Source organism: Camellia sinensis, chromosome 10 (genome assembly GCF_055761805.1).
Source record: "Camellia sinensis isolate YWXY chromosome 10, ASM5576180v1, whole genome shotgun sequence".
In the NCBI taxonomy this organism is placed as follows: Eukaryota; Viridiplantae; Streptophyta; class Magnoliopsida; order Ericales; family Theaceae; genus Camellia; species Camellia sinensis.
Window position 1 is genome coordinate 30,365,395 of NC_138970.1, and position 23,069 is coordinate 30,388,463.

Here is a 23,069-nt window from a genome sequence, read left to right on the forward strand (position 1 = left end):
ATGTAATGTTCGATGTAATACGGGGAATAATAAGTCATGAACATGGTGGGGGAAAAAATTAAATGAAATGTTTATGCGTTCCGTTACCTGAAGTACGCGTTGGCCCAGTGGTACGGCTTTAGATCTTGTAAGAAATTGACAGCAATGTGCCTCCCGGATTGCATGAACGCCTCTATTTTTTCATTAAAGTCAGCAATGGTCGGTGCGTATGCACATTCCCGCAATTTACTTACCAACCCAATACAGTACAATTTGTTCACATACTTCATCTTGTTCTTCAAATTCCTCTATAAATGTTGCATACAAAAAGTATGGTGGGCAGACGGGAACACAGTAGGCAAAGATTCGATGATACCGACGTGGCGATCAGAAACAAATGTCAAGTTCCGATCCCCATCAACTACATTAGCCAGATTTTGTAAGAACCAAGCCCAATTCACTACATTTTCAGAATCAACAATTGCAAACGCGACCGGGAATAGACCTGAAAAGAAGTTTAAAAAAAAAAAAAATAGTTTGATCAATGCTAATAGCTCCAGTGTGTGTGTAACACTCCATAACCACAAAGTATGAACCCACCATAACACAACTTTTAGGAACAGCCTATAACGGCATTACCATGTCATGCAAAACAAACACAGCTGTGTATAATCAAACATAGCTTTGAGGAACCCACCATAACCATGTCATGCAAAACAAGTATGAAGAACATTACCTTGGCTGCCATCTTTCCCGGTAGCCGCAAGCAGGTTGCCTTTAAATCTACCTTTTAGAAAAGTACCATTGAGAAACAATAACGGACGACAGTGGTTAAACCCATCCATGCATGCTTTGAATGATATGAACAACCTATTAAAACGACGTGTGTTGTGTTTATCGAAGTCAAGATTAATATAACTTCCGGGGTTATATTCCATAACGGCATCGCAGTGACCCCACACGTGTGGTCGCGACACCACTTCTTCAGATAAAAAAATCCATTCGCATTCAACACCCTCGTATGGATGGACCACAAACACCCCCTCGAGTCGCTAAACATGCATTTCGCCGTAATACGAACTGAGTCATTCTTTCGGAACCTAAATTGAACCCCACATTCGATGGCATATTTGCTGAGTACCTTGCGAAATTCAGTTAGCCCACCCTCGAAACATTGCCCGATATGAGTTATGCCACCCACCCAATCCGCCGACAATAATACCTTTCTAGCGTGTTGGCAAAAATTTGGTAGCAAATCAACCTCCTCATCAATATTTGTGACCATTTCCCCACCGTCCCCACCTGTGTCATCGTGCCCATGTGTTAAACTACGTCCACGTTTGACACCCCAACATGCACCACAAACTATTATATCGACATCAATGTGATCTAGCCGAAAAGACCTGGCAAGACATAACATGTTTTGGAAGTCTGCCTCGCTCTCCATTTTGAAATTATTGTAACCTGGGATCTTGAATGATAGGGAAACCGAAGTAGGCGTCAGTCCATCGAAATGTTCACACACATGAGTGGTGAATCTGCTAAACGTTAAATCATCACACACCATAACAGCAACGTTCTTGTTATCGTACAAACACAACAACATTATACAATCAGCCATTCCTACACGGAAACAAGGAAAAAAATAAATTAAACATGCAAATCAAGTTCATGAAGTACGCATTAAATGTATAACGTTACAAAAGTTTCCGCCGGAGCGTATCCAACGAATCGATTTGCACAATTGAAAAAAATAAGAAAATAAATTACCGTCGACAAACTCGGAAAATGCTGCACCACGGACTCCAAAACACAACCGCGATCGAATATAAAACACAACCACACTTAGAACACCTTGCCTCCCCTTCAAGAAAAAATTCTGATAAACCTTGCAATCCCTACAAATCTGGCAAAATATGCTCTTCCATAACGTCCACACACCAACATAATCCAAGGGATAAATATAAAACCCTACCAAAAACGTATTCAAATACCAAACATAAAAGGGTACAAACGTCATGCACAACACAATTTCAAAAAAATAGGACTCCCAAGTCTATTATTCTAGAAGGAGGACTTATTGGCCTAAAACTCTCCCAAATGGGATTTTCCAATAATTTCCCCTTATTGTATAGGAGAGTAGTTAAAAATTTTATTTTTTCAGTTAATTATGTTAAATAAAAATTTTTAACAAGAAATTTTTTATAATTTTTCAAATCACATGGAACAATTCATATTTTAAGAAAATGTCAAGAAATGTATTTATAATTTTTTTTTCCAACCAATCTCAAACCCAAACCGTAACATTCACCTCCCACCACCCCTCCTCCATCCACCTCTTGCTACCCTTCCTCCTGTCGCCCCCTCTCTTCCTACTCAGCCTCTCCTGCATCCCTCTCTCCCAGTCGAGCCACCTCCCGTCACCCACCACTCCATTCCAACTTCACTGTATAGTTTATATAGATATAGGACTTATTACAAATTATATTTTGTTCACACACTTCTCAAATGTGTGAACAAAACAATTTTCATTTTCAAGGTACATTTGAACATAGAAAACATCTAGGGCTTTTTATCATTATAGAAAAGATAGTAACCTAGAAAAATTGTCAAGATATGTACTCTGAATAGTGAGATGTGGTCTAGATTTAATATTTGTAAAATTGGACTCACACTTGAAATTAATCATAACCACACAATACATTTTTAGAATTCTTTTTAAAAATAAATTTTCTGAGTCCTGACATTGTTGTCATCATTATAGTTTCTGAATTACTCCTTGTAGCAATGAGCTTATCACTACCATTTATTTGATACTTAACATTACAGTGATAAACACACTTCAACTATAACCCAATAAAAAAAAAAGGGAATTAAGAAAGTCCTAAACAATAATATAGTGTTGTTAAGATTTATTCTAACCTTCCACCACCTCTAAAGTCTCCGAATGGGATCTCTGTAAGCTTGTCGTCTACGATTTCTTCTTCTTCTTTTTTCTTCCGGATGGAAAATCCTCTCAAGAACTTGTTCAACATGTTTGAAGTACCATTCATTCCATCTTTTACAACAAACAAGTAACCCAATGAAGATTCCCAAACCCACCACAAATCCAACAGCAGCACTTAAAAAGATTTCGGGCTCTAAACTGGGTGGAAATACTAAGGGCACTCTGTCAGATCTCAACATTGGGGATGAAACTGGTGAGGCATTGTTGCAACTGATGTTCAAAGGATACCTACATAATCCCTTGTTTCCTTGAAAGGAAGTGTCTGAAAATGTTTGAATTTGAGCGCCTGTTGGGATCATTCCAACTAATTGGTTATATGACAGGTTTAGGAATGAAAGAAATGTAAGGCTTCGAAGTTGCATTGGGATGCTCCCACTTAGCCTGTTCTGTGAAAGGTCTAATGATCGAACCTGTGCCAAGTTCTCAATTGATGGTGGAATTGGACCTGTGAGGGCATTGTGCGATACGTTAAAAATATAGAGAGATTTGAGATCGCCAATGCTATTTGGTATCACCCCTTGGAAATTTTTGTTCGATAAATCAATGGAGGTAAAAATAGTTAAAATTTTTACTAGCTCAATCTCCATCCCTTTATTGTTGAGCGTCACTGTATCTTGATAGTAGAAGCCATTAAGTTTTAGGAACTCAAACTGCAGGTGACCGAAATTTGATTTTGCATTATGATCAGCAACAGTCATTGCTGTCCAATGTGAGAAGACTTTATCTGGTAGATCACCACTAAAGTTATTTGAAGCTAGGTCAATGATTTGAAGCTTTAGCCACATATAATGGCCTAGTCGACAAAAGCGAATGCCTCCATGAAACTTGTTGGATCGCAAAACTAATACACACAAGCTAGATAAGTTCCCCAAGAAGCACGGGAAACTATCATTTATCTCATTGTTACCAACATTTAAAACCTCTAACACTGTGCAATTGGCAAGAGATTTGGGAACCTGCCCTTCCAAATGATTCCTACTGGTGTCTAGTGTCTCCAAAGCACAACTTTTCAGAAATGTACCCAAGATCTTACCACCAAGACTGTTATTGCTCAAATTCAGCACCCCAAGAGTCTCAGTACTCCTTTCAATCAAGCATGGAGGTATTGTGCCACTGAAATTATTGTTGGATAAATCAAGAACATTGAGGAACCTTGTGTTGCATATTGATTCGGGGATGGTTCCTGTGACACTATTACTTGAAAGAGAGAAGAAATAAGCAAAGGTGAGCTTGTTGCCAATTTTAGCAGGTATAGAAGAGTTGAAATTATTGCTCGAGTAATCCACATAGGCAACAGACTCTGGTGGTATTGGAATTTCCCCATGAAGTTTGTTAGAATGCAGGTCAAGGACAGAAAGACTAGGAAATTTATATGGTTTTTCCAAATCTATCAGGAGATTATGAGAGAGATTCAACTGCACCAGAGATCCAATTTTCAAAATCCAGTTTGGTATTCTCCCTGAAATTTGGTTGGCTGAGAGGTCCAAACTAATCATTTTTGATTGGTTCCGTAGCTTGGGAAATCTTCGCAACTTGCAAGAAGCCATTTTTAATATGCTGAGTTGGGGAAAGGAAGACAAGCTAGACTCACTGTCACTTGCATTAATTGACAAGCTATTGTATGAAAGCTCAAGACTTGTGAGATTTTGGAGCCTCTGGATCATTTCTACCACTGAAGTTGTTGAAAGAAAGTGAGAGGACATTTAGACTTCGAAGTTCAAAGAAAGATGAGGGAATTGACCCGTGTAATTTGTTTCTACTCAAATCCAATGTATCCAATGAAGGTAAGGATTCGTTAGAAAATCCAATAACTGAACCATCAAATTGGTTATTGGAAAGCTGAATTTTTTGCAGCAATGGTAGTGAAAACAAAGACAAAGGAATTCTCCCATTGAATGAATTGTGCGCTAAATCAATATTTAGAAGATTTGAAAGGCCCTGAAAGTGAGTGGAAGGAACATGACCTGTTAGAGCATTATGAGATAGATCTATGTATGTGATATTCTTGGACATCTGAAAGGATGGGATTGTACCAGTAAAACTGTTGGATGACAAGTCCAAATAAACAAGTTGAGTAAGGTTTGCCATGGTATTCGGAATTAGTCCGTTGAAATTGCAGCCTGGAAGCTACATTCTAGACGGCATCTTCAGGTTACCAACAGAATCTGGTAATGTCCCAGAAAAATTTGTGTTGCTAAGCACCAGGGTGTGAAGGGATCCATTTGGAGGAAACTGTGGCAAAAACCCCTGAAGATAACAATTTCCTGACAAGTCAAGAGCCTCCAATGTTGATTCTTGGAATATCTTTTCCGGAAATTTTCCATCCAAGTTGGAAGAACAGAGATGCAAGGATCTCAAATTCGGCAAATCTTTAAAGAACTTCGGGACTTTGGCAGAGAGATTGTTTTGACCAAGTCGGAAACTGAAGCTTCTGGAGCGAAGAATCAATAGGACCTGAAAGATTGCAATTGAACAAGCTCAAGACTTGCAGATTAGGTAGTGAAGACGAAATGGCCTCACACCACTGGCTTGCCTGGGCCGAAATATTTACCCCATCAAGTAGGAGTGTTTTTAGCCCCGTGAGGTTTTGAATGAGCTTTAATAAATTTGGGTTCTCAAGTTTCAGTGAAGGTGCTCCAGGGAAGTACAGGGTAGATAGATCAAGAGTAACCAACGTTGTCATGCGCGACAATACAATCGAAATTTTCCCAGCAAAATTTGCATTTGAGAAATTCAAATATGTTAGTCTAGTAAGGTTGCCAAAACTGGGTGGAATTTGTGTGAAGTTGAAGTTGTTGTAAGCCAAATTCAGGTTTTGAAGAAACTGGAGACTGAAAAGACTACTCAAGTGGCTGATTCCACCTGAGATTGATTCTCTGTTCAAGTCGAAACCAATAACATGACCCTCTTTGTCGCAAGTAACGCCCTTCCAACGGCAACAATCAGTTGTTTGAGTCCAATTTACCAACTTGACAGAAACTGCTGAATTATATCTGAGGTTGTTCTTCAATTGGAGCAATAGTGAGTTCTGATCATTGAGGCATTGGCTGTGTACTGGAACAGTACTAATGCCAAAGCTCAAGAGAAGAGTAATAGAGAAAAGCCAAGCAAAGAATGCAATTCTCATGTTTAAGGGTATTGCGAAGCACAAGCGCAACAATGGAAATGAAATGAATTGCTCAAGTTGGGAGTGGAGGCTTCTTTATCAGGTCTATTCTTCAAGCAAAAAGCCACTTGCAAAATCTGAGGGCTGGTCTTCCAATATTTTCTCCTTCAGTTGGTGCAGTTCTTTTTACTGTTTGGCAAAATTGCATCACCTTTCCTTTGTCATGGGATTATAATCTTAAAGGGTACTTTTTTTTGGATATTTGGTCTTGTAATTTCTACTCTAGTCCCATTCCCAATGACTAGGTAAATCATTTGGTTACTTAATTCATTGGGTTTAATAAAAGAAATTTTAAAAATTCCTATAATCAAAAGTTCTAATTTTTCAAAATTGTAATATCATAAGGTCATGTTTTAATATATACACTGAAATTCAACAAATCTTAAGCCTCTACTGTTCTTGAGTTGATTCAGGTACGCTACCCCCTCAACCGAGGTGCTAAAGGTCTAGGAAACTAACCCAAATCTGCTATTCCTCAGCTTTGACTGTTACCATTTGGACTTGATTCAATATCTTTGGAAAGACAAGCAAATAATAATGGGTAATACACATTAAGGAAAGTAAGTACTTATTTATGAATAGGTAAATTATTAATAGGCCCTAATAGTTGGATTTAATTTCCATCAAGTCTTATTGAAAATAAGTCCTAATAAAATCGTCGCTACAAATAATTTTTGTGACGATTTTTTGCATATATAGTTAAAAATTGACAATTATTGACTTTTTTTTTGTCACATTTTTATGAATTGTCGCTAAACTTATAATTAGTGACCTTTTTTTGTGACGAATTTTTTCAAACTGTCGCTGAAAGTTAAAAATTAGTGACTTTTTATGACATTTTTTAAACTATCGCTAAAATTTAAAATTAATGACATTTTTTTTGTAATAATTTTTAAACTGTCACTAAAAATTGGCGATTAGTGACTTTTTTTTAATAGTGTTTGATAGAAAGTGTCATTAATTATCATAAGACCTATTGAATAATAAGTCCACCTATTAACATCTAAGCGTAAGTCCTCTCTATTACATGGATTAAAGATCTCCATTTCAATTTATAAGATTGTAATATATTATTGAATTTTAAATCAACGATTACTAGGTCAATATGAATTTATTTATATGCCAACCTGTTTTGTGAGAAGTTGGTTAAAAATTGACTTTTTGGCTTTTTATGGCTTTTTTGTCATTTTGTGTGTAAAAAATATAAGAGATAATATGATTTGAAATGGGTTAAAAGTTAACTTTTAGCTAGCTTCCCAAATCATCCCATAGTTTCCACATACACTGTTTTTGCTATTTGTTTCTCCTATTTTGCCTAGAAGTCAAGATTGGTGTAATTGACTTGATCTAGTTCAGCCTAAGAAATGGGTTAGATATCTTAATCTGGAATTCATGTTCTTGGTGCTTTTACACCCACTCATATATATATATATATATATATATATATTATCTATTTATAATGACAACTACTTCTTGAGAAAATTAGGAAAGATATCTGGTCAAGTAAGTTAGTCAGATTGTTAGTTTCCCTTCGGTATAAATAATAGATAATGATTTGAATTATTTATTTCTTTTACATAATTTTGTGATGATTATATTACTATTGATATCTAATTAATTTAAATTTTTACATAAATAATCTTCTTAGTAGATTCAACAAGATGAATGAATTAGATTATCAAAATAGATTCATAGACAGCAAACTATATGCTACAATCTAATTATCTAGATTGGAGAAAAGTGTTATTCTTATTCTTATTATTAATATTATATACCACGGTAGAGAAAAAAAATGTTGAGTAGGGCATCGGCTAATGGATTGTAGTTCAAAGTGCAATAACTTCTTTGAGAAAATATTGTAACGACAAACTATTGGAGGATGGAGGGATATGAATTTAAGTCTTACTAAACCAAGCTACACGACGGCGCTGGACCATCTGGATGGAGTCTTATTTTGTTCATTGTGAACATTACACATCTCCATGATTGATTCTGTAAAATATGTTGAGAGGGTGATATTGAAAGAGTAAGTAAGCTCTATGATTCAATATATACAGAAACGGTAAGAAGAGGCTCCATTATATAGGAGCTGCTATACAACATCATCATGAGAAAAACATATAAAAGAGAAAGGGGCCGAAAGCAGCCAAAAGCAGAATCCTATTTTAATCCTATAGCTACTTGTATGGCTGTAGTGATTGCATTAATATATTATACATTAATATATACATTATACATTAACAGCCCCCCTCAAACTCAAGGAGGACAAACATCAACCAACTGGAGTTTGGAGACAAGTTCAACGAAGTGGCCAGGAGAATGAGCTTTGGTGAAGATATCAGCAGGTTGATCAACAGAAGAGATTGGATGGAGATGGACAGTACCACGAGTGACGTGTTGACGAATAAAATGGCAGTCAATCTCAATGTGTGTGGTGCGATCATGAAAAACATCATTGTGAGCAATTTGAAGAGCACTGTGATTGTCACAAAAGAGGTCAGTAGCACCAGAGGGGGTAACACCCATGTCAGTAAGAAGCCAATGAAGCCAGAGAAGCTCTTGAGTAGTATCAGCAAGAGCACGGTATTCGGCCTCGGTACTGGAACGAGCAGTAAGAGATTGTTTCTTGCGGCGCCAAGAAATAAGAGAATCACCCAGGAAAAAGCAAAACCCAGTAGTAGAGCGGCGGTCAGTAGGATCTCCAGCCCAATCAGCATCGGAGAAAGCACGAAGCTGGAGAGATGAGCGGGCGGAATAATGAAGACCATGAAACAGGGTGCCTCTGAGATACCGAAGGATACGAACTAATGCAGCATAATGAGGGGTACAAGGAGTTGACATAAACTGGCTGACAATATGAACGGCATAGGCAATATCAGGACGAGTAATAGTGAGATAGACAAGACTGCCAACCAGCTGACGATATAGGGTAGCATTAGAGAGAAGAGGGCCATCAAGAGGTGTAAGATGACTCTGAGGCTCCAGGGGAGTGGGGGCAGTCTTGCAATCTGTAAGACCAGCACGTGTGAGAAGATTAGAGGTATACTTAGCCTGAGAGAGAAAAGAACCCGTAGAATCATGAGAGATTTCAAGACCCAAGAAATAGCTGAGAGGACTAAGGTCTTTCATCTCGATATGATGGCTAAGAAACTGTTTAAGGCGAAGAATACCATCGATATCATCACCGGTGATAATCATGTCATCCACATAAACCAGAAGCAGGGTGGTCCCTTGAGCTGTTTGCCGGATAAAAAGAGCAGTATCATAAGAGCTGGAGGTGAAACCACATTCATGAATAGTAGAGCTGAACTTGGCAAACCAAGCTCGGGGAGCTTGTTTTAGACCATATAAAGCACATTGAAGTTTGCAGACTTTATGAGGTGGATAAGTACCCAGGGGGAGGTTGCATGTAGACCTCCTCGAGAAGAACACCATTAAGGAAAGCATTTTTCACGTCCAGTTGATAAAGATCCCATTGGCGGGTGGTAGCAACAACAATCAAGCTGCGAACAGAGGTGAGATGAGCAACAGGAGCAAAGGTCTCCTTATAGTCAATACCACATTCTTGGTTGAAGCATTTGGCAACAAGGCGAGCTTTGTAGCGCTCAATAGGAGCAAAGGTCTCCTCATAGTCAATACCATATTCTTGGTTGAAGCATTTGGCAACAAGGCGAGCTTTGTAGCGCTCAATAGATCCATCAAAACAAGTCTTGATTTTGTATACCTATTTACAGCCAATGGCAGTCTTGCTAGGAGGAAGATCAACAATGTCCCAAGTATGAGTTTTGTCTAAAGCCTGTAATTCATCAGTCATAGCATGCTGCCAAAGAGGATTAGAGCGAGCCTCACGATAAGAGGTCGGTTCATAAGTAGAAAAAGCAGTAGAACCAACAATAAAGTCACGAAGACGAGTAGAAGGTTGGGTTACTCAGTGTGGTCGAGCAGAGGGAGGAGGAGCCAGAGGAAGAGACTCAATAGGAGGGGAGGAGCCCGAGGGAGCAAGAGCAGGACCATCAGAGCGAGCAGATGCATGGGACAAATCAGTAGGCAAGGTGATCTCGAGAGAGGCTGGCAGGGGCGGTGGGGTAAGCGTATCAGAAAACTCGAGAGAAGCTGGCAGGGGCGGTGGAGTAAGCTCATCAAAAAACAGATCTGTGGAAGGGTCAGTAAAAAATAGAGAGGGCGAAGGAACGGACAAACGGAAGAGAGAGAGAGAGAAAAACATTTTGTGTTCCCAAAAGACCACATGATGGGAGATACGAAGTCGCTGGGAGAGAGGATCCCAACAACGATACCCTTTATGTTCAATACCATACCCCAAGAAGCAACAACGACGGGAACAGGGTTCAAGTTTGGTACGTTCATGAGGTTGGAGAAGAACAAAACAGGCAGAGCCAAAGACCTTAAGGTTGGTGGAAGGGGGACGGGTGCCATGCAAACGCTTATAAGGAGTGTGATTATGAATGACAGGTGTAGGGATACAGTTGATAGTGTAAGCAGCAGTGAGAGCTGCCTCTCCCCAAAAATGTTCCGGACAAGAGGAAGACAGAAAGAGAACATGAGTAGTGTCGAGAATATGCCGATGTTTCTGTTCAGCACGTCCATTTTGTTGAGACGTACCGGGACAGGAACGATGAGGTTGAGTACCATGACTCTAAAGGAAGGAAAGAAAGTCAAAATCTTTATATTCCATGGCATTGTCGGAGCGAAAAAGCTTAATAGTTTTAGAAAATTGTGTTTTAACCATTGCAGCAAAATTGTAATAAAGTTGTTTGAGCTCAGAGCGATTTTTCATAAGAAACAACCATGTAAAACGGGAAAAATCATCTATAAAAACAACAAAATAGCGTGCGTCGCCCATAGTGGGAGTAAGAGAGGGTCCCCAAATATCAGAATGGATGAGATCAAATGGTGCAAAAGAAACAGAGTCACTTTTATTAAACGACAAAGCAGGTTGTTTGGCAAGTTGACAGGACACACAATCGAAAGCATCAGAACTTACAGGACCTAAATGACCACTAGAAATTAAAGATTTTAAATGACCAACAGAAAGATGGCCTAAACGACAGTGCCAAAGCTGAAAAGGAGATAAAGGAGGAGCAGTGGTAGGAGCGGTGATCTGAGAGGAATCCGGAACATGAAGATGGATGAGTTCGTAGAGACGTCCATGCTTACGGCCTATCCCACGAGTTTGCCCCGTTCGAGGGTCCTGCACCAAACAACCAGTATGAGAAAAGGTAACAGTTAGACCATGCTCACATAATTGACTAATGGAGATAAGATTTAAAGTAAGAGCAGACATAAGATATACATAGGATAAAGATAAGTGAGAGGTGGAAACAGAACCAACATGACTTACAGACAGGAGATATCCATCAGCAGTATGGATAGAAGGAACATGAGGAGTAGAAGAGAGAGGAGAAAAAATAGTAGGGTCAAAGGTCATGTGATTACAACAAGCGGAGTCAAAGTACCAGGAAGTGTTACCTGCGGTGACAGATAAAGCAGCAGAGGGAGGAGTACCGAAATTCTGCCAAAATGTTGAAACATGGCTTCGACATCTGCTTGAGAGAAGACTGGAGTGGAAGGGTCTATAGGGACAGAGGAAGGTAAATCCTCTGAGGCAGCAGCAGTAGTGCATTGAGCAGGCATTGGTTTAAACGGAGTCCCAGAACGGTGAGAGTTGCTGCGGGAAAAATTCCCGGTGGAAGGACCATTGCGAGAGGCACGAGCGGGATTGCGGAAGCACTCTTGCTGGAGATGACCAGGACCAGTCTTGTTGCAAAACCGACAAATACGAACTGGACAATTAACCAGAAAATGAGTCGATGGAAGACTGCGGTTTTGACAGTAGTTGCAGAGAGATGACCTCTGTTGTGAAGGTGGTGAAGGAGAACTCCGAATCTGGGGAGTAGCAAGAACAGAGTCCACAGAGTGCGGATGGAGAGTACCAAACCTGGTTTCCTTTGACAGTAGCTCAGAAATTGCTTGCTCAAGAGTGGGTAAAGGAGTGCGATGAAGGAGAGATGCGCGTACTGGCTCAAAACGGGGAGTGAGAGCCATGAGAAACTGAACCAAGCGCTGTTGGTCACGGTAAGTAGTAAACAAGGCAGCATCCTTAGTACAATCCCATGGAGGTTCAGAAAGAGCGAGCTGATCCCAAACATAATACATTTAGGAGAGGAAATCATTAATGTTCTGAATGGTATCTTGGCACATACAGTGAAGATGACTCAGAAGCTGATATTGGTGAGCAAGGCCAGTAGTTTGATGGCGTTCTTGTAAAAAATCCCAGATGGCCTTGGCTGGAGAGGAAGCGGAGTCAAGTTGGAACCGACCAAACTAAAGGCTGATAGATGTAACAGAAGTATTGCGAAGCCAAGTGATGATCTGATAGTTTTTACTATCCCAATCCTCCAGACGATCGACATATTTGTTAGCGGATTCCGTGGTGGCAGCGGATTCTGTGGTTGCTTGGATGGGTTTGCACACATCCCCAATGATGATGTGCCAAAGTTTCTTTCCTTTGAGGAACCCGAACATAGCTTGTGCCCATAAGACATAGTTAGTCCCGTCAAGAACAACGAAAATAGGGTGGTTAGAGGAGTCCGGGCGATCCATGAGGGAAAAATAGTACTATCGAGGTAGATGCTAAAAAATCCAAGGGCACCAGTGAATGCAGAAGGTCCAAATTAGTGAGGAACCGGGCTGAACCAGCTAGAAAAGTCCATAAATAGGGGTGAACCGGCTTGGGAAAAGTGCTGAGCCGGTTTGAGCTGAACCGACTGGAGCCAAAGGCAAAGACGTGTGCAAGTGGCGCGAGCCGAAGGCGAAAGCGGCGTGAGGCGTGTGCGGCGCGAGCGAGTGACGCGTGCGAGAGAGACGGCTCAAGCGGACGGCTTAAGCGGCGTGCGGACGCGTGTAGCGCGTGAGACGTGGAGAGAGGTGGCTCAAGCGACTGGTGGACGCGTGGAGCGCGTGGGACGTTGAAGGCGGAAACAGGTGACGCACCGGGGACAAATATGGCGCATGAGGGCGCGTGAGACGTCGGATGGTGATGAATCTGGTGGCGTTGGATTCGTCGGGAAGAGACGAAGGTTTCTGTGTTGTCCAATCTGTAATTTAGATAAGGACGAGATATGCAACAATCTGCCAAACAGAAAATGTGATGCAGATGAGATACACAGCAATCTGCCAGGCAAGAAATGTGATGCAGCGGAAGAAGAGACTAGGAAAAACACTTGTGCTCTGACACCATGTAAAATATGTTGAGAGAGTGATATTGAAAGAGTAAGTAAGCTCTGTGATTCAATATATACAGAAACTGTAAGAAGAGGCTCCATTATATAGGAGCTGCTATATACCATCATCATGAGAAAAACATATAAAAGAGAAAGGGGCCGAAAGCAGAATCCTATTTTAATCCTATAGCTAGCTGTATGGCTGTAGTGGTTGCATTAATATATTATACATTAATATATACATTATACATTAACAGATTCTTTCATTCACCTCCCTAATAGGTTTCAAGTTCTAAATGGTGCATTGACGCTAGCAAACTTAATTAGGGCAATATGCAGACAACTATACATTTCATATACTAATTTTTTTTTTTTTTTTTTTTTGCAGCCATCATAAGCCATCGCAAATAATAAAAATGTAGTCGTAAAAGACCTTTTGCAACAATCATGCGACCGCAAATAAGAGACACAAATGTCGTGGTGACAAATACTTTTTTGCGACGTCACTTTAACTACTTTTTGTGACAGCTATGTTGTAGTTGCAAAAAAATAAAATAAAAAGCAACATCTATGTTTTAGCGACTATTTTTTTTAAGGTTGCAAATAATTATTTATCATAAAAATCATATATAGGTTTGCTGCAATAAAAAATCAATTGCAAGCACTTAACAATTTTTTTAATGAAAAATAACATAAAATTAATAAATTAATTTAAATATAGACGTATGAACACAAACACACACACATATATACTAGTGAAAAAATCTCATGCAATGCACATGCTAGTATGACTTTTAACTCCAATGTTTTATTGAGTTTACTAAATGAAATGGAATAATATGACATTTTTTTAAAAATATTTATTTTATATTTGATTCATTCAAAAAATAATAAAAAATACATTGTAAAAGAAATAATAATTATTCCATAAGAAAATAAGAAAATAATTATTTCATTTCATTCCACTACTTGAACTTTTTTTTTTTTTTTTCAAAAATGAGCTTAGTTTCTTACAAAATTAAATAGAATCAATGATTAAATATATGATAAAAATTTTAATTTCTATTATAAAGTATAATTATGGAATAAATAGATGAGATAAAATTTTAATTTAAATGAGTGGATTTTTTTATTAATTTTTATTAGGATAGAATAATCGAATGGTGATATATATTACACGCCAATGATCATATGACTTAGTTTTATTTGTAAAAAATTATTTTTAGACCCGTGCAAGGCATGGGCCATTCTTTTGATAAATTTATATTTCCAAATGCAAATCTTATAACCAATTATTATGTTGAGTTTGATTTTTTAAAAATTATTTTAGACTAATCTTCATTTGTTTTTTTCATATTTTATTCAATTTTTTTTTTCTGTTTATTCTGTTAAATTAAAAATTCTAATAAGGAATAGTTATAATTTCTAGTATTATAACCTTCATCCAAATTAGTACTACTAATATTAGTAAATAATACAAAATAAAAAAAAAACAATAGCTCAATTAATATACATTAATATATATTTGAGAGAAAAAAGATTGAGAAAACATAGGTGTACAAAGTGGCTTGAGCTCAAAACCTCAAGATTATTAGTTTAACTCTTAACTATTGAACCAATAGTCACTTCTTAGTAAATAATACAAAATAAAAGAGTAAAATAGAAAAATTAAAATACAAAAGAATAAAATAGAAAAATTAAAATACAAGCTTCTAATAGTAAATAATTCTAAACCAGAGGACAAAATTGAATAAAAAAGTACAAGTGTCAAGCAATAAACACTCCTTATATATATATATAAGTATATATCCTTATCCTTATCGCTATCCTTATATATATATAAAGCTGTAATTTAAGCTCTACTAAGCTAGCAAAGAAAAAAAAAAAAAAAAAAAAACTCACACAAAATCGTATCACAGGCAAGACCCACATATTAGAGCTTTCCTAGAGCTCCAAATCATTTTTTTTTAGGGGTTGTTTGGGTGTTCTAAATAAGTATATTTTTTGACTTTTTATAAAATATGGGTTAGGTATGGGTTGGGTTTGAAGTGATGTGATAGAGAGGTGATGTGACTTAAATAAGATGATATGACTTAAATAGGATAGTGACTTTTTAACTTTTTAAATTTTTTTGAAGATGCCAAACTTAGGCCAAGTTTGGGTACTTCCAAAAAAGCAAAAAAGTCAAAAAGTTACTCAAAAAGTTAAAAAGTTAACACTATTCACCAAAAGTCAACAATTACGGCTGCACAACTCCCAATTCAAACTTTTCCCTATAAATCAATTTTTACAATTTTTTATTACACATTTTTCAATAAAAAGTCAAAAAGTTAATCCAAACATTCATATTTTCAATCTCAATTTTTTAGTCTAAAAAGACAAAAAATACACTTTTTTTAGTTTTCCCAAACTTGACCTTAGCCTTAGTCCCATCGGTTGTTTTGTTGACCCTTTCTCCATAAGATTCCAAAAGATTCTTTCTACTGTATATAGTTGAGTGAGCCAGCTTATTCCAAGTATATTTTTAAAAACAAAAAAATAAAAAAAAAGTCTTAACATGTAACCTGTGATGTCTGAAATCAAGTTTTATTATTGTAAATACAAATTTTCTTTCCTTATGTCATTCTCCTATCAATTATTAAAATAAAAAAAAATTATGTGTTTAGATTTTAAATTTATATAGGAATTTTTTAAGTGAAAGAAAAGTGAAATAGATTTGTTAATAAAAGTGAAATAGATTTGTTTAGATTTTAAATTTATATAGGAATTTTTTAAGTGAAAGAAAAGTGAAATAGATTCGTTAATAAAATCAAAAGTATATATATATATATATATATATATTTTAGAAATTTCCTTACAAGTTTAATTCAAACGTATCCTATATTTATTATTTGACTACGATTGTTTAATTTTGTGGGACATTGATAGTTTGAGCAATTAATCACATGATTTCAGATTGTTGTGGTTAGAAATGTGAGGAAATTAATTAATAGAAATGCTATGAATCATAAAAAAATATTTTAAAATTTATCTTGAATTAAATTGTATGGTGTTAATTTAAAATTTGTATGGTTTAAATTTTATCTAAAATAATTATAAACTTTAGATGTGTTTTTTAAAATAATTTTCTGAGTAATTTTTTTTAAAAAAAAATTATGATACTGCAGATTAATTTAATAAGTGCCCTTCTATAGAAGCAATTGGAAGATATTGAATTGAAGAGCAGCTTTCAGAGTCAATGTGGGTCCCTTTCGAAACACTGATGCATCCTTTGGCTTATATCTGGCTTCGGAAACAATAGGTAAGTTCTTATTTTCACCTCAATTAATTTAAATTGTGTTTATATTTTAAAAAAATAAAGAAAATTTTAAGTAAATTAGTTTTTATCTATTCACTCTTCTATTTGTAATTTGTTTTCTAGAAAATTGAAAATAAACAAATTTGATATGAAAAACTTGTTTGACATTGTTTTTGAGAAAAAAATTAGGGAAAATTCTAGGGGATACAACTAACACATAATTTATGTTTATAAAAATATAATTAAACAATGTAAAAATAAACATCTATATAATAAGGGAGAAGGGTTTTTGAAAAAATATAAAATGTATCAGAGATACATTTCATTTTAAGGGCTCAGATCAATTGTTATAAAAATCAATGGTTGAGAGGATGCTTCAATTCCCGCCCAAACACTCGGTGCTCTCTCCCTCTTCCACATACCCACTTCATTTTAAGGGCTCAGATCAATTGTTATAAACATCAATGGTTGAGAGGATGCTTCAATTCCCGCCCAAACACTCAGTGCTCTCTCCCTCTCCCACCTACCCACGTCTCTACCCATTCCATCTTTATCTCTCTCTCTTTCCATCTCTGTTGCACGTCTCCTCCCATTCCCTCCTTATCTCTATCTCATTTTTTGTTCGTCTTCTTTATCTCTCGCTCCTGACGCTACCTCTCTCCTTCTCCCCCCCTCCTCTCTCAGTGGCTTGAATTCGCAACCCTCTCACTCGCTGCCTTGGACCTCTCCGTTACCACACACACACACTCTCTCTCTCTCTCTCTCTCTCTCTCTCTCTCTCTCTCTCTTTATGCTTCATGTATTGATTTTTCATTTTTTAAATTTCCTGGATATCATTTTTTGAACCCCAATTGGAGCTCTCCGTTACCACTCTGCCTCTCTCTCTCTTTCTCTCTATGCTTCATGTATTGATTGTTATTTATTTTTCATTTTTTGGGACTGAATTACCTATATCTTAATTTTATTAGCTTCAACTGTGTTGGTGCAGATACAAAATAAAGCAAGCATCTCTGGATTGCATGATAAAGGTTCGTTTAGAAAGTGAAATAGCAGTATTTAACAATAAATATATCACTTCATATCGTTCATAGTTGGGGCTTTGATTTTGATTTTTCTAAACCTTGATCATATATCTAGAGTACTCATTTTGATTTTGATTTTGATTTTTGTTTTTCTAAACCTTAAATTGATTTGTTAATTAGGTATTTTCTGGATATCATTTTTGGGTATTTGGATTGCTCTAAAACAGTTCTCCGAAAAACACCATTTCGGTTTCAGAGCTCTCTATATACAATTGGGTTTTGAGTTTTAAGACTTAATAGAAGTAGTTTTGTTGGTGGGTTGTTGTCATTGGATTTGTTTTTATATCTATATAAACATTTGATCATAAGAGGAATTATATACATCGGAGCACTTCTACATTTGGAGGTAATTTGGTGAGCTGGGTTTGAATTTGGAGGTGAATTCAGGATTGGAAAGAGGAATTATATACATTTGGGTGTGTTGTTTGTTGATAGAATTGAGGTCTATAATGGTTATAATAAATCAATTTTTCAGTTTCAGAGCTCTCTGTATACAATTGGGTTCTGAGTTTTAAGACTTAATAGAAGTAGTTTTGTTGGTGGGTTGCTGTCATTGGATTTGTTTATATATCTATATAAACCTTTGATCATGAGAGGAATTATATACATTGGAGTGCCTCTACGTTTGGAGGTAATTTGGTGAGCTGGGTCTGAATTTGGAGGTGAATTCAGGATTGGTAAGAGGAATTATATACATTTGGGTGTGTTGTTTGTTGATGGAATTGAGGTCTATAATGGTTATAATAAATCTGTTTGTTCCATTTGATTGCTAATCTTTTTAGTCAGGTTGAGTTATTGACTCTTCAAAGGAACAATGCCTTAGCCTTAGGTGCTGAAATACATTCCATTTGATTGCTAAATTATGTTGATTTGTTTGTACCCAATTGTGTTTGTTATTGCTAGAAAAAATAGAATTTTTATTGGGTTTTGAGTTTTAAGACTTAATAGAAGTGGTTTTGTTGGTGGGTTGCTGTCATTGGATTTGTTTATATATCTATATAAACCTTTGATCATAAGAGGAATTATATACATTGGAGTGCTTATAGCGATCCGTGATTGTGTGTTGTGGTTTATACCTTGTTTCTATCCTTTGCTTCCTTATATTTGAGCTTTGGGATATGTTGAGCGAGTGTGGAACAGGTTGGTTGTGAGTTTGTGCAAGTGGTTGCTACCCAGGTTTTTGCCTCTTCGCTCGAGCGAGGCTTCTTGCGCTCGAGCGAGCCTTGGGTATTTATCTTTTCGTTCGAGCGAATTTTCTTGCGCTCGAGCGAGCCTTGTTTGGTGTGTCTCTTCGCTCGAGCGAGAATTCTTGCGCTCGAGCGTGCGTCTGCGTCTCTTTTAGACCTGAAAAGTAGCATTCTTCGCTCGAGCGAGCTTTCTCACACTCGAGCGAGCCCTGTACTCCTTCGCTCGAGCGAACATTTTTGCACTCGAGCGTGTGTCTGCGTTGGTGGGTTGTAGACCTGAAGTCTTGCTTTGTTCGCTCGAGCGAAGCTTCTTGCGCTCGAGCGAGGTCTGTTTGTTGTGTCTGGTCGCTCGAGCAATGACTCTTTCGCTCGAGCGAGCTTCGCAGATATCTAATCTCAGCAGCGGGAATTTTACCCCTTTTTCATTATCTTCTTCCTCCAAAACCCTAGATCCGACTCTCTCTCCCTCTCTCACTCCTTCTCTCTAAAAATACTCCATGCTCTAAAGCTTTCTTACCCTTCATCCTTTACAAAAAAGCTAGAGTTTGGTGTGGGCTTTCTTTTGATCCAAGAAAATACGAGTTTGGAGCACCTTGGGGTTTCTCTCATCTTTCCTTTTGAGCTTCTACTTGGAGGTAGGGATTTCTTGAGTTATATATATAGGTTATGTATTGTTGTTGTTGATTTAAAAGTTTCCTTGAAAGATTAGTGTTGATTTTGATTTTGTGACCTAAAATGTGGAGTTTTCAAAATGGGTTTAATCCCAAATCATTTTACTAAACACTAGTGAGCTTGTTCAGTTATTGAATTCAAGAGAATGATTTAATGGGGTTTGTAATGCCCCGAAATAATTCAACATGAACTACCAATAAATAATCAACATTTACCCAACAATAACAATAATCTGCCTATCTTTACATAATTACTAATGAGTCTTTACAAGGTTTTACATGCGGGTATACATTCATCAATACAAACATATGAATCTATAGCATGTAAAGCATCCATTCTCAAAACAATACAATGCCCTTAAGGGCTTACATCTTCCAAGGCATAAGCCTGGTTATACAAAAAAATGGTTTCTACAACCCATACACATTAGCCCTTGGCTCAAAAAGAATTACACAAAATAAAAGAGCTATGTACTCTTCTAAAAAACATCCACGCCCTCAGTTCAGCAGGATTACCACATCTTTACCTGCACCAAATCCTATATGGGTGAGCACAGAGCCCAGTAGAGAATTCTTACAAAGTATATACAGTTATGCATACCCTTTAAAACAATGCAATTGTTAATGCCATGCCATGCATCCTTATAAGAAAGTCCATTTCATGCACATTTAAAAGTTTCTATCTTTTCAACAATTATTTGCAATCTCAGCATTTTTAACAAAATTTCCAATCATTAATCAATAGGGGCAGTAAATACGACACTGGTAATCTCTAGGCTGGTATCTGCAAATAGACTCTACGAGTACTACCAAACTGTCATTTTTACCGGTATTAACTGGAAGGCTCGACACCTATCTGCGCGATTTTCTAGTCTTTCACCAAGGACACTCAGGCCAACTTATCAAATTCAACTACACCCCCTATTCGGACTTACCACGTATTTACCCCATTCACATTACCACAGTTCTCATTACAATATGATCTTTCTCAAAATAAATGTCTTTCCAAAACATGTCAAGGTGCACAATAATAATAACTCAATTGAAATATGATGCAATAATTACTATTTTCAAAATATCTCTACAATAATATCAATCAATCATTTCTCATCTCTTCCCTTCAAGTCATTTCACAAAATGCCCAGGTGCCCACCATTTCTCACAACAACAATTTACAACAAATAATCCTTTCAAGGCAAACCATGTTCTTAACACAATTCCAAGATCTTACGAAGTTTCATAAACATGATACAAAGTCATTCATCACTCCCAACAACATACACTTTCAACATTTTTAACCACTTTGCAATAATATCATCTCACCCATCATCATAACACAAAACAATAAAGAGTTTCACAAATATTTCCATGTGTTTTCAAAATCGCCCAAATTTCTAGGGTTTTTCCTCAAAATAATCACTTTCCCCTTTTTGTTTGTGGAAACCCTCATCAAAACCTTTGTCATAGATCAACAAGATGAACCCCTCAAGATAATTTACCTTTTTAAAGTTTAGAACAAAGCCTTCTTTTGAAGGAAATCTCTACATTTTGAAAACCACAAGATTGAATTTTTTTTTAAAATTTAATAGAAACTCTTTAAACATCATCAAATAGCAAAACTATATATATAACTCAAGAATAACCCTACCTCCAAGTAGAATCCCAAGGAGAAGGGCTAGACAAAGGTGAAGCTTCCAAAAATGGCAAATCCCACTTCTTCTTGGATGGAAATGAAGATCTTGAAGAGCTCAATCTTTTTGTCTAAGGAAGGAGGGTGAGAAGACCACTAGATCTAGGTCAAATATAGAGAGAGTATTTCTAGAGAGAGAAGCTCTCAACTTAGGGTTTGGATGAAAAAGAGATGAAAAAGTTAAGTAAAAAGTCATTTTTACGATCTGATATACGCATAGTCCGCTCGAGCGGAGAGTTTCACACTCGAGCGTCAAACACAACAACAACAACTCGCTCGAGCGCAAAGAGCACCGCTCGAGCATGGATTACACCCGTCCAGTATTTCACAAATTGCAGATAGCCGCTCGAGCGCCATAAGGGCCACTCAAGCTCAGACACGCTTGAGCGTAAGAAACTCCGCTCGAGTGTGAAAAACACTCTTGCAGCACTTTTGCAGAGACATCCGATACTGAAAGATGGCAAACTCCGCTCGAGCGCAAGAAATCCCGCTCGAGCGGAAGATCGAAATTCTGGGCAACAAGATTCTAGATCGAAAGGCAACCAACCTGTTCTAAACACGCTCAAGTCATTCCAAAACTCAAATTCAAGAGGTGTAAGGAAGAAAGACATAACCGACAGCATCAAACAACGAGATTCGGATCCAGAATACCATGATAGTCGGGTAGAGACCCGGGGTCGCTATATCTTTATAGGGATGGAAAATGTTTGGTTTTTGGTGAAAACCCTAGAAATTTGGGGATTTTTGAAGAATTTGGAAGATGTCCATAAAATTCTTTTATATCTTTGAATAGAAGTTGATTGAGTATAAATTCCATAATGTGTTTGTAAGAATGGTAATCTTTTATATATATTGAGATGGAGGAATTGTTTTAAAAATTTCATTTGTAGCCCTTGAGGAGACTATGTTGTTATGACTTGTGAAATGAGGGAATTGTGGTATGAATGGATGGTTAATGGTGGACTTGTGAAAAATAATGAAGGAAAGAAATGGGAAATTGTGAATGTGGCATTATCGTAGAAATTTTGAATGTGAAGAAATGTTATGAATTACAGGAATTATTGCATTGCATATTATTTCATTTATTATTGTGCATTGTGGTTCTAAATCGAAGAAATTTGCATTCATGATAGAAAATGATTTGTATGAGAAATATGGTATATGAATGTGGTAAATACGTGGTAAGTCCGGATAGGGGGCGTAGATGAACTTTGTTAAGTTAGCCTGAGTGTCCATGGTGAAAGACCAGAAAACCGCGCGGATAGGTGTCAAGCCTTCCGGTTAGCACCGGTAAAAATGACAGTTTGGTAGTGCTTGTTGAGCCTACTTACAGACACCAGCCTAGGGATTACTAGTGTCGTATCCCTATTGAATTAATATTGGGAGTTTGAAATTGATGAAATCACATGTAATATTGAGAACATGGTGATTTTGAAACATGTATTGAAATGAATATTTTTCCTCATTGATTAACCTTGGCGTAGCATTGCATTTACATTTACTTTTGTATTGAGGGAAAAACATAACTATATATACTTTGTGAGAAATCTCTACTGGGCTTTATGCTCACCCCTATGGGATTTGGTGCAGGTAAAGATGTCGTGATCTCGCCGAGCTAAGGGTGTGGATGTATTTTGGTGAAGAGTAGTCTTGTTCATATTTTTGTTGTGATATTTTTGTAAGCCAAGGGCTAATATGTTTGGGTCCGAGAGACCATTTCATGTAACCGGGTTACTGCCTTGGAAGAT

At 37.1% G+C, this 23,069-nt stretch overlaps 1 pseudogene across 1 annotated transcript; it reads right to left on the minus strand.

The window, feature by feature from the left end:
- Positions 1-2,840: 2,840 nt before the first annotated feature.
- LOC114290805 (uncharacterized) lies at positions 2,841-6,443 on the minus strand (annotated as a pseudogene). The gene has a single exon (XR_014341891.1). The product of XR_014341891.1 is annotated as an uncharacterized LOC114290805 (transcript).
- Positions 6,444-23,069: the final 16,626 nt, after the last annotated feature.